The 12,278-nt window shown below is 35.6% G+C and overlaps 1 long non-coding RNA gene across 1 annotated transcript; it reads left to right on the top strand.

Annotated features, from left to right (window-relative positions):
• Window positions 1-1,165: 1,165 nt before the first annotated feature.
• On the top strand, window positions 1,166-9,962 carry LOC149795760 (uncharacterized). The gene is made up of 2 exons (XR_016422142.1): window positions 1,166-1,389; window positions 9,748-9,962. It is a non-coding gene; the product is annotated as an uncharacterized LOC149795760 (long non-coding RNA).
• Window positions 9,963-12,278: the final 2,316 nt, after the last annotated feature.

Genomic DNA, 12,278 nt, shown 5'->3' with positions numbered 1-12,278 from the left:
GAACAATTATATACCTTTATATTCAATATAATACAATCTGCCATCATTAATAAACACAGTAATTTGTTGTAAAATGAATTGTGAAATAAGCGCTGCAATTATATTTTTGGACTATATTGAATATTTGGCTACAGCGAAAATATAGCTATTACGCTTTGGGAAACGTTATCAAATTATTCTGGTAGCAATTAAAGTCTGGGAATATCTTACAATCAATGCGAATGGTAACAGACAAGTTACCCATTGTCTTCCTTTCTGTGATGTTGCCATTAACATCGGAACCACCAAATATCAGTACGATACTTCTCAAAGCAAGTAAAACTAAAATTAAAGGGAACATAATGTGATATGTGAGATGTGGTACCACATAACAAGGACTGGATATCCCAACCTACCGCATATATCGGCTAAACGCCAGCCTTGATTTCTACCGCAGCAACTTTAAACACACATTTCAGCGACTCCTAGTTTCTTGACAATATCCCTCTATATTACTATTAACACCCCCAACCCACAAAAATCAAAACAAAAACCGGAAAACACAAGCTAAATAAAATTTATTATTAGTCATATGTATGACGTCACAAATGTTCCATAGGGTTCAATGAAACTTTAAGAAGATGCTAAATCTTGCGATGCTTCATGAGAAAAGATTTTCAATAATGTCCTAGATCAACTTAATCCTGCTAAAAGGATAAGGATATCAGGTACAAAAACAAAACCAGCATGATACAACAATGAACCTGACCAAACACGGCATGAAGGAGAGCATGTTTATAAAGAAGCATTGGAATTGAATAAACCAAAACACTAGCATATCAACTTCTTTTAACGGTTCGAAGACGACAGCATGCAAACGTTGCATTCGTGTTATGGGTAAAAAGTCACTTTCATGAATAATCTGGTAGTGATATTGTCATATGTAACACGGTAAACACATTTTTGGTCAGGTAATAGGTAAAGTGAAATTATTTCACCAGGCTTTTGACGGAATGTTTATGTTTTGATCTGGGATTTTAACTATATTTGACACTATCAGGGATCAAGCACTGTTAGGCTTTAAGTTGAAATATTAAAAGCAAGACGTGAAAGGTCAGAGTCCAGCCTAGCGAGTGCTTTGTAATAATTAATTAGATAAAATATTTAGACTGTTGAGGGTCAAGGTCACCAGTACGAGTTAATATCGGTCTATTCCAGTGGAGGCAAATTTCATTGAAAAGTAAGCTTTTTGGAGCGTGCGTTACTTTTCTGCCTGTGGAAATTGTAAGAAGTGTCACCTTTTCAGATTTTGGACTTCACTGGCTCTTTTCTTTTCATATTTAAGGATTGTATTGTAATATTTTAGTAAAACAGATGGCCATTCCAAGGACGTACAGCACATGCACAAGCGTGAGTATTAAAACATGGATAAACATGTTGTTATATAACTTCCATTACTTATGAACAGTGGGTTCGAGTTTTGGGTTAGGCCGATGTGGGTATGTAATAAAGCTTGACAGTAGCTTCTCGTGGGTCTGTGGTTCTTTCTGAGGTTTTACCGGGTTCGTCCTCCACCATTAATACTGGCCGCCATGTATAGCCTTTCTTGTGCTGAAAAACGGCGTTAAACCATACAACAACAACAACAACAATTTATGAACAAAATCAAAATGAACGAAAATACTATTCATTTTATATACTGTTAAAAAGGCGAACAGAAATTATCGCAGAATAAATTAAGGCATATATATTTTTTTTAAACTACCGGTGTGGACCCCAACCCCAACCCCACTCTGCCCCACTCAGCTAGACTCGGATTAGTCAATTTTTAATCAAGGAGAAAGATACTACAAGAATGGAAATAGATACAAAATTGGACGCCGTCTCCAAGGCCATATAAAAAGTGGTATCAAAGGAACAATATAGACCAAAAACAAAGAAATTGTTACTCAAGCTGGAATGAACGATTCTCTCGAAAAGATGAAAGAAAAATTAAAAAGGAACATTTCAAAAGAGATTTGTCATCTGCGGAGACATTTTCGAAGCAAGGCACGAGAAAAAGTTATTAACAGAAAGAATGAATAAGCTTGAGACAAAGCATAAAACAATCAAAGGGTTAAATAAATGGATTACGGGTTGTGAATGCTTCACTGAAGAAGAGATTTGATCGTCTGAATCAGTATAGCGGGAATGTAAAAATTCAATTGTACGGGATAGATGACTCGAAGAAGGATGAAACCACTCCAAAAAGCACGAAGAAGGTCATATCTTTTTGAGACCCCCCCCCCCAGCATTAATATTGCACCTCACGACATTAGTGCAGCACACAGGCTAGGTTGATTTGATGACAATGCAAATAGAACGATAATTTGCCGATTCATGAGGTGTATGACCAGATTGGATGTACTACAGGAAAGGAAAACACTAAAAGGATCCGGAGTCCTTGTAAGAGAGGATATTACAAAAGCAAAGCTTGAATTCATGGAGAAAGTCAGAAAAATGAATGCAATGTTCGTAAAATTGCAGAACGGTAGAAAATTGAGAGCAACTACTGAAACTGATTTTACCGATCTGGGGGAAAATTAACCGCTGAAATTATATCCATATGTGTGGAGGCTTTCTAGCAACAAATGAAACAGCTTTTAGGAAATGTTAGAGTCGTCTTTTTTGACGACATAAAAATAGCAGCAATAGCAGAGGTTAGTTATACTTAGCAGAATAAATAGAATATTTGCCAAAATTAATATATGAAAGTCCAAAATGTTTTATGAAAGGTAGGTATATGGGGGAGGTAGTCAGACTGATAAGTGAAAGTATATGCTTTACAGAAGAAAATAATATGAATGGTTTAATTTTACAGGTTGATTCTGAAAAGGCTTCGAGTTTTACACAGAAATAGCTTTATGTCTTTAATTTTAGTGAACAAATGAATATATATATATATATATATATATATATATATATATATATATATATATATATATATATATATATATTCTAGAAAGTACATGTGACTAAGAATGGATTTGCCTCGCAGTTTTTTTAAAAATATATTGGACATGGTTGTCTTCAAGGGGATCCCCTCTCTTCTTTTTTGTTTTTATTAGTAGCGGAAATTTTAGGAATTATGGTTCGGAACAATAATGATATTAAAGGCATATGCATAAATGGATATGAAAATAAACTGGCTCAATATGCTGATAACACATCGTTCCTTGTATGCCTCAGTAGAAACATTGGCCGCATTTGCATCAATGTAGGGACTAAAGGTGAATATCATTAAAACAAAAGTTACGAGAATAAGGGCATTAAAGAATTCACAGGCAAGTCTTCTAAGGAGAATCGAAAAAAAAAATTATAAACTTCCTTGATATTTAACATGAAGGTGCATGGAAAAATAAAAATATAACGATTAATAACATAAAAGTTTTGTAGCGATCGTGGCTGTCGAAAAGGGTTAAAATTTATATTTCATTTCTTGGATAAACAAGGTTTATGCTTATCATACGAAGACTTTTTGTAATCTATATGATTTTTTTTCACCCCAGATTACACAATAGTACGGTATTATAAGAGCAATCAGACTATACTTAAAAAGTTTAAGTTTGTAACATCAGACAAAAATCTGCATACTTTTTCACGAAGAATATTGAAGTTCTACTCAAGAACAGAAAAGGATGTATATAGATATACCTCTTTTATTAATTTCAACATTCTTAAAGACAAATATTGGTGAAAAAAGGTATATTCGATTCCGGATAGAAATAGATTGGATACAAAATTATGGTGGTTCAAGTTTAGAATTAACCACAACATACTGACTACAAACAGTTTTCTATTCAAAATTGTTTTTGTAGCTGATAAAATGTGTTCTTTCTGTATTGGTGAGGCTTAAACGATGAAACATTTATTTTGCAACTGTATTATATGATTGATATGTTATCTTGAAATTACTTAATGCAAATTATTTCTTTTTATATTCAATAGTTCTCTCTTCCTTCCTCTTACCTTTCATCTTTTCCTTGCTTGTCTTCTGGTTTAAATAATTTACTAAGATGCATGTATTACATGCATGTTGTATTTATTTCTATGTCAATAAAAAATATTTAGACTGTTAGTCTGTTGGGGTTTTACGTCATAGTGGGCTGACTCTGCGTCACAGCTGTCGAGATTTTAAGCTTTAAAGCAAAAATTCTGGTGTTGCGTTATATTCATTGATATAGTTTAACAATTCTGGTGGAAGCAGCGTCATCCCATTTCGAACAATGCATAATTAAATCGTGCAACTCATGCAGACAGATGTGTCCCGCAACACTTCTTTGTACATGGATGCTAAGTCTAGTCACATGACCGAAGCAAGGGTAACTTTCATATGAGTGTATGAGAGAACATTGCATCGGATTGGTTATTGTATCTGACCGAACATCAGTATGTAGCCACGAACTTAGAAATGGCCACGGGAGGTAGGGTTGTGTTATTCGAAGTGGATTTACAACTAGTCAAACATAGAATTTTATGCCAAAATACCCTGCACTGATTTTCGGAATGACCTTCAGCCTCAGTAATCCAAGATCCGCGAGAAATGCCGGTGTCAAATATGTACACCGATGTGTTGCAGACGCATTTGATGCATCAACTGCGCGATTTAATGATTATGTGACATCAGACCATCAAACTGTCCATTAGTATTAGCACAGTTGTTGGGGTTAATTTATCGGACTACTACTGGGTATGTGCAAATATAGGCATCACCTCACATGAACTCTGCTGACGTTGTCATTCTTGAACTGGTACAGTTCACAATCTTACGAATTTAACGACTTAAGAGGACGCTGAGGTGGTTGTTGAAAATATGCAAACTTGAAAAAGAATCCGAAAGGCTCTCACAAAATGAAACTGGACACTGAAAAGTGGAAATTGGAATTTAAAATGCAGTTTATATATATATATATATATATATATATATATATATATATATATATATATATATATATAAGCTCATATAATGGAGATTGAGCTAAAAACATCCACGCTAGAGAAACTGCATCTTCATCATAGACTGCAATATTTGTTAAACTCAAATTACAACGCTCTGATGATGAGAAATAAGACATTCTTTCATAAATGGATGAATATGACTCTCTAACCAAGCTGAATAGACAGAGAATATTGCAATATCACAGCAAAATCTTTGGTAAGTGGTAAAGCTCGTGATGTGGAGACGCATGCTAACACGAATTATGAGGATTTATGTAAGACGCTCATTGACCGTGTAGCTGAAGACCATCTGAATATTTCAATTGCTCCATTTGGTTTGTCGGCAATCCAATGAAACATATTGGGGCCCTGTGTAAATCAATATCTCGCGTGAATCATTACCAATAAAGAAAAGATATAATATTTTTGAGCAGTTTGTTTCCCAAAAGCGTTGCCAGTACGCGTCTCAATTGATCCTTAGAAATATAGAATAGTGAACAGTAGTGGAGCGGAAGATTGTATCATACCTCAAAAAGTTCAATGCAGTCGAAAGAAACACAGCTAAGATCGAGGGGTAAGAACGAAATGGAAGCAGATGTAGCAGGTTCGCGTTGGAAACGGCGAGAAGCTGGGAATGAAACTCATAATGTTGTGTTTTCATTGCAAAACACATGTGCAGTGTGCCCGATACTGCCCAAAACGTAAAAGTTGACAGGAACGGCATAATCAAATAATCGGCGAGCAAATGAGCTACTATTACGATAATTTTCTAGGTCGTTGTTGACCGGACGTGTGCTATTGATAGCCAAAACATGACTCTATTTATCCCCGCTAGGTCAGTCTTTTTAGTTCCAATGTAGTCGTTGTGAACGGAGGAAGATGTCAGATGATGAGGATGACAAAAGACAGATCTTCTCTGCAAGACGTAAATTAACACCAATGCTCGGACCGAATTAATTTTCCAAGACACCTATAACGTTACCATTCAGCGCCTACAAACCGTTCTATAGTGCTAGCATTCCAGGTCCAACCACAAGCAGCAAAGTCGCCAGGAAGGGCATTTGTGCGAGGGAAATTGAAAGTCATTACCGTGGATACAGAACTAACAAACAAGATCTTTTTTAATGCGGAGCTAGTTCATCATTGCCCGTACATCCCCACAGCAAGATCGCAACAACGCCAATCGTAAGTTGAATGACAAGCGTGTGGTGCAATTACCAAAAGCAATTTCGTAGGGGAATATCTATAGTTTTGTGTCCTGCAGTGACAAAATCACCTTGGTGCATCTGTATACACCCAAGCGATGTTTCCGCGACCGGATTATATGTGCTGTGTTTGCGGATTCACGTCACTTGCGAAGACCTTTCACAATATCGTGCCGAAGATCCTTTTCTGCACAATTATCCGTGGAACTCCTTTCGCTTTTTTGGATGTTCTTGCTGGATCCTCAGAATCCACCGATGGAACTGGAAGTTCCCACCACCTTCGAGTAAATTTTGGGACTTAGTTTCACGTATTCTTCAATATGTTTATCCGATCATTCGTCTTTGAAACTTTCCACAACTTTCTTGTTGAGGTTACTTAAAGTAGATGATCTTTCCGATACTCGCTGGTGTCAAAATAATGTTTATATGCATGAGCAAAGAACCAATGTCTTTATAAAGCACTTCGACACGATCCTGGTAAACCGGTTTATCTTTTCTTAATAAAACTCGCACATGAGAATTTCCGACAAGTCCAGCACTGACGCGTCAAAGTAGATAGGCTTTCTCAGCTTCAGGTTTTACAGTGCTGAGTTCACCATCGAAGATCTTCCAGGATCCAGGATTCAAATGCTGGTTCGTTAATAAACCTTCGAAGATTGTCTTGTTCACTATTACGGGCAAGATGAACGCGTATTCGTTATCGAATATTCTCAATAGTTTTGCCGAGCACAAAATTGCTCATTGGTTTTAAGAAGTCTTTTTCAAACTCAATTTTAGCATCCGTTTGAACGATTTGTATTTTTATGGATATTAAGAGCCATCCAGGCACTTTGGCTAAACTGTTACACTCAGTGGACTTTACATATAAGCATACCCTGCTGCAGATACAGATGGAGGTTTTTTCCGTTTACCACGTAGTTGTTATAGGTTTTGTACTAGCTTTGTGCATTAAGTAATCCAGCGTCCAGATTTGTATACAGTCCACTACTGATATGGGACAATCTCTCACGAGGTTCAAACCCGCCAAAGGACAGGGTCTGGATCGTCGCCCGTCCTTACCGATTGATGGTGTGCAGGTACATGACGTAACTATTTGGGACAGAGGCATCATATCCGTCCACGATTGGGTTATTTGCACAAACCTATCGGTGGATTGCAATAGAGATCGCGTCTCGAAGTGAGCGCTCAATAAATTGATCCTGGTCAATATCGGTGGTCAACTTTTATTCTCGCTTGGCTGTGTCTCGGAATGTTTCAACGCACATCATGCGTAAAAACAGCTCGTTATAATCACCAAGTTTTTCACTCGAATGCGGGTCAGACTTGTTGGCATGCTAATATTAATTGGCGGAAATACCTTCGTGAGACAGACGAGTGAAAAATGCTTCTAAGTGGCAAATGTGTCTCATCAAACTTTTCCAATCCACTCATGTTCTGAGATGGGTAGACTGGTTTTCTAGTTATCAACTTAAATTTTTCAGGGTTTGTGGTACCGTATCAGTTGGTGATTTTGAAGCTTCTTACCACCAAGTTACTAACTAGCATATTCAGGCTAAAAATTTAAAAAAAAAAACTAACGAAAGGATGAATTGCGTAAATGTCAATGATGTGTTAATATTGTTCGGGATAAGGTTTTGGGGAACATTTAACGCTTTGCTGCTGCTTGCTTAATCAAGTGGCCATCATACCCACCCAGGATATGAAAGATCACGTTAGTTCTTGCTCTGGTTTGTTTAATGTGGGTATGTGAGAAGGCTTGCCAGTAGCTTCTCGTGGGTCGGTGGTTCTTCCCGGGGTTTTCCCGTGTTCTTCCTCCACCATTAATACTGGCCGCCATGCATAGCCTATCGTGTGCTGAAAAATGGCGTTAAACCCCACAACAACAACAACAACAATTGGCTTGTTTAATTTGCAACTTTAGATTGTATGTGTTGTGTGCTGCTCATAGTACGCACGCGTGATATGACAGTGATCGCAAACTTTTTAATCACTGACGGTTGGCTGAAAGCTTAATTTTTGATCCAACAATAAGTAGTAGCGGAAACCTATTAGTATCATTATAGGCCATGGTCTTGTCTGCGGGCGAGTAGCGCTGTCGTCGGATTCATTTAGCTGCAATCTCGAGCGATTGCAGAGACACCTCAACCGTGTTTGGGGCGCGCTACAATACTGTTGGTTCATTTTAGCCATATCATCAAGCAAATACTGCATGGAACTTGTTTGTTACTTGTGTTGTATTTGACTGAATCTGGGTGGTTTCCACGAGAAGGTTTGAATATTTAAATCCGTGTAAATCAAGCTCTGAACTTTCATCTTACGCTGTACAGCGATATATTTCAAAATGTTTTTCACGGTTATGCCATGATTGTACGCTACGGCTTTTCACTAATTACACCGCAGTAAAAGTCATAGTTCACGAGCAGTGATCAGGGAAGCATCTTATCTTATATATATATATATATATATATATATATATATATATATATATATATATATATATATATATATATATATATATGCACTTGGCGGCCTATTCAGCGTCAGCAACTTTATTTAGACACACACACACACACACACACACACACACACATATATATATATATATATATATATATATATATATATATATATATATATATATATATATATATATATATATATATATATATATATATATATATATATATATATATATATGCACTTGGCGGCCTATTCAGCGTCAGCAACTTTATTTTTTCTTGCATAATATCAAAAGTGTTTTTTGATTTTTTTTCTGTTATGATTAGTCAACTTTTCATTGTTGCTGCTCTAAGTCCTAAGTTGATCGATTTATCAATATTGGACAGATCTGCATGATTCATTTAAGTGAAACAGTGCTTTTTCGTTTCTGTTACGTTACGCACACTCCATTGATCTGAAATGTTAATTCCAGAATCAGATATACTCATAAACTCTTTCAAAATACTATATATATCAATGCGTGAAGTTGTCACCATTTATATATAATTGTTTAATATAAAAATATTATCAGCCACATTCAGTATAATATACTGTCAGACTAACTCGGCCAGTGTAAAAATATTCTTTGACTAAATCTGCAACGGTGTATATTCACAGTGTAGTGACAATCAGAAATTTAGTCCTGCAGTATTAGTTACACAGAAAAGGGTAGTATAGCCACAATCAGTAATATAGGTCTGACTGAGAGAAGAGGACTTTTTTTTAGAAGAGTATCTTTCAGAAACAGCGGTAACAATGTACACCATATACACAAAACGGATTTTGTTTGCAAACAGCTGCATATTAATACTATGTATATTGTCGTTAATGTCTCGACCATAGGGTATATTTTGTTGTATTTAAAAAAATATTTTAGAAATAACAAATACATCGTCGCGCTAGCCGATTTTATTACACAACAACATTTAATCTAGCGATAAAATTATTATTTTGTAATCCCACTTCGCATGCACTCATATATAACGATCAACGTAAAAGTATTAGAATCATGGGGCCTATCTTAGCTACGCAATCTCAAACGAACATTAGCACACTACTGATTGTCCCCTTATTTATTCATTTACAGCACAGCTGGTAGAGCGTCTGATTCGTTGTCCAAGGGTCGCAGGTTTGATACTCGTCAAGGCCAGCCCAAGTCGGACGCCTAATTGTGTCCTTGGGAAATGCATTTAGCTCTCGTTTATTCGACATAACATAGTCAATAGTGTCTTTGAAAAAAGATAAAGTTATTTCTGATCATCATACCAACAAATAACACCAAAATAAATGTGTTTTTGTGTATTTGATGTTTTCTGTATCTTTTACTTATATATATATTTGCGATTTGATTAAAATCAGATCTCCACAGTTCTACGTGCATAGAGATCTGATTTGATTCATATTTTAAGCATAAACTTGTTTTCATGGAGTATTCTAAAATCTATTGTTTAACAATTGAAAATGTATTCAGTAGAAACTTTGATATATGAAATGATATGCGTTAGCGAAGAAAAGAGAAAGTAGAATCGATACTTTGATCGGAGATGCTCTTGTTCAGTTGTTTTCTCCCCCACCCGCGTGCAAATTATTTCTAATGTAGCATTATATATTGTAAACGCATAAGCCGAATCAAACCTAAGCAGAATTTATCCATCAATTAAAATAATAATGCCCTTATCAAGTATTTAGATTGTGCTATTCAAAATAGGCTTCTTAGTAAATCATAATCTCAAATTAAATTGTCAGTCTCTGCTTTGTTTATGTTTCCGTGTTGCAGACTGATCTGAATGTAACGTCCTCTTGGTAAACATACTCACCTGCCAGCGGACATGCAATATAATTGATTTCCGATAAGTATTCAAGGTAAAATAAGGACAATTACATACACCTTAATCACTGTTGATTAACGTTGACAGCTAGATTGATCTCTAAATGAGGCAAATGACGGGTGAATTGCGGTCTTCTTATTCTTAATACCAATTAGTAAAAAAGACGATAGAGAGACATCATTTGAGCCGAGTGTCTTGCATACCTTTGCTCTCTCTCTCTCTCTCTCTCAGTTTTAAATTTTTTATTTTTCATTATTATATGCTCATTTTTCCACCGTTAACTTTACATTGTCAGAATCGTGCAGTATTACCCGATATTGAATAAGCGCGACAATACACATATAGCATTCACGTGCATAAAGGAACTACTTTCTTTTGTAAACAAACAATTGACGCAGACGCCAGCACATTTGATTTGTACACAAATCATGTACACTCGCGTAAGAGGCTCTTTACATTGTGGTTGTTTAAATTTGTTTCTGAATGAACTAAAACAGATGTTTCGTGGACTGCCACATACCAGCTGCATTGACACATTCAGCTTTGATACAATGTTACGGATTTAGGCTAGCTACAGTATATAACAGACGCAAGATAAGGTCCTTACAAATAACATACAAGTGACAAGTCATATACTCTCTTCTTTAGCTGGTGATAAGAATGGCAAAATAAAATATACTTACAGTTTTACATCCTGAATTTCCTCAAAATGTATTTTCTTAATTCTGCAAATCCAAATTACATGAGCCATTGTCATAGCTTTTCAATCTGGATTACACATTTCGAAATTGTGCTGTAATTTCGATGATAAGTGCAATTGCATCATCCTTACTGCACTCAAAATAAAATAAGCATTAAATTCCATAGCGTATTTTTGATACTTGCAATTGAAAGACTACATATTTTCCCCACATTATGATTTCAAACATTCAATGACAGAAACAGAAACACATTTGCAGATGTCAACACGCGTCTCCCTAGCTTCTTCAATCTCATGTATTTCATGTGGAATCGTCACATACAAACCCAGTCCATAATCACGAAATTTCATAGAATCGAGAAAAATACCCAAATCTATTCATTCCAGATCAAATGGAAAAGTTGTTGCAATGCACATTCATTCACAATATGACTCCAAATTTCAATTTTAACTCGACACGCCATTTTCTTTCGAAAGTTATGTCGAGCGCGCTACTAAGTTCAAATTTATTTGGGTGGAGTTATGTGCGCAGTAATAATGTTGATTTGTGTAATGATGAATATGCGCTTGTGTACTTAGTTTGGAATGCGGCATACATTAATTTAAGTTGTTTCTTGTAGTGTATTTTGTTTATATAATTAAACCTTAGGTAGAATAAAATAATGAGCATATAATAAAAAGGTTACTGCATTTGTATGGGAAAATATGAACTCGTTTTGTCGGAAGGATATACTGCACTACCAAGATCCTGCAGTAATCCATTCAAAAAACTCGTTCATATTTTCCCATACAAATGCAGTAACCTATAATTATATGATATTGTAATGTACATTTATTCACTAGAGATGATACTTTTTTCAGAAAATAGTTTGACCTTGACTGTTAGTTTATAAACACATGGTGTTGATCTTAATCCTGACCTTGTTTCACAATTTGTAGCAACCTTCGTAAACAAGTTTTATTTTAATTTAAAATGATTGGTTTTATCTAGGTCATGATGGGACTTCGTCTTTAAGATGTAAACAATTTGTTTTATTTTTTATTTCTTAAAATAAAATGATTGGTTTTTATCAGGGTCACACTGTGTAA

Source organism: Sinohyriopsis cumingii, chromosome 7 (genome assembly GCF_028554795.1).
Source record: "Sinohyriopsis cumingii isolate HCF-2022 chromosome 7, ASM2855479v2, whole genome shotgun sequence".
NCBI lineage: Eukaryota > Metazoa > Mollusca > Bivalvia > Unionida > Unionidae > Sinohyriopsis > Sinohyriopsis cumingii.
The sequence above is the reverse complement of the archived record's forward strand: the minus strand, read 5'-3'. Positions and strand labels throughout refer to the sequence as shown.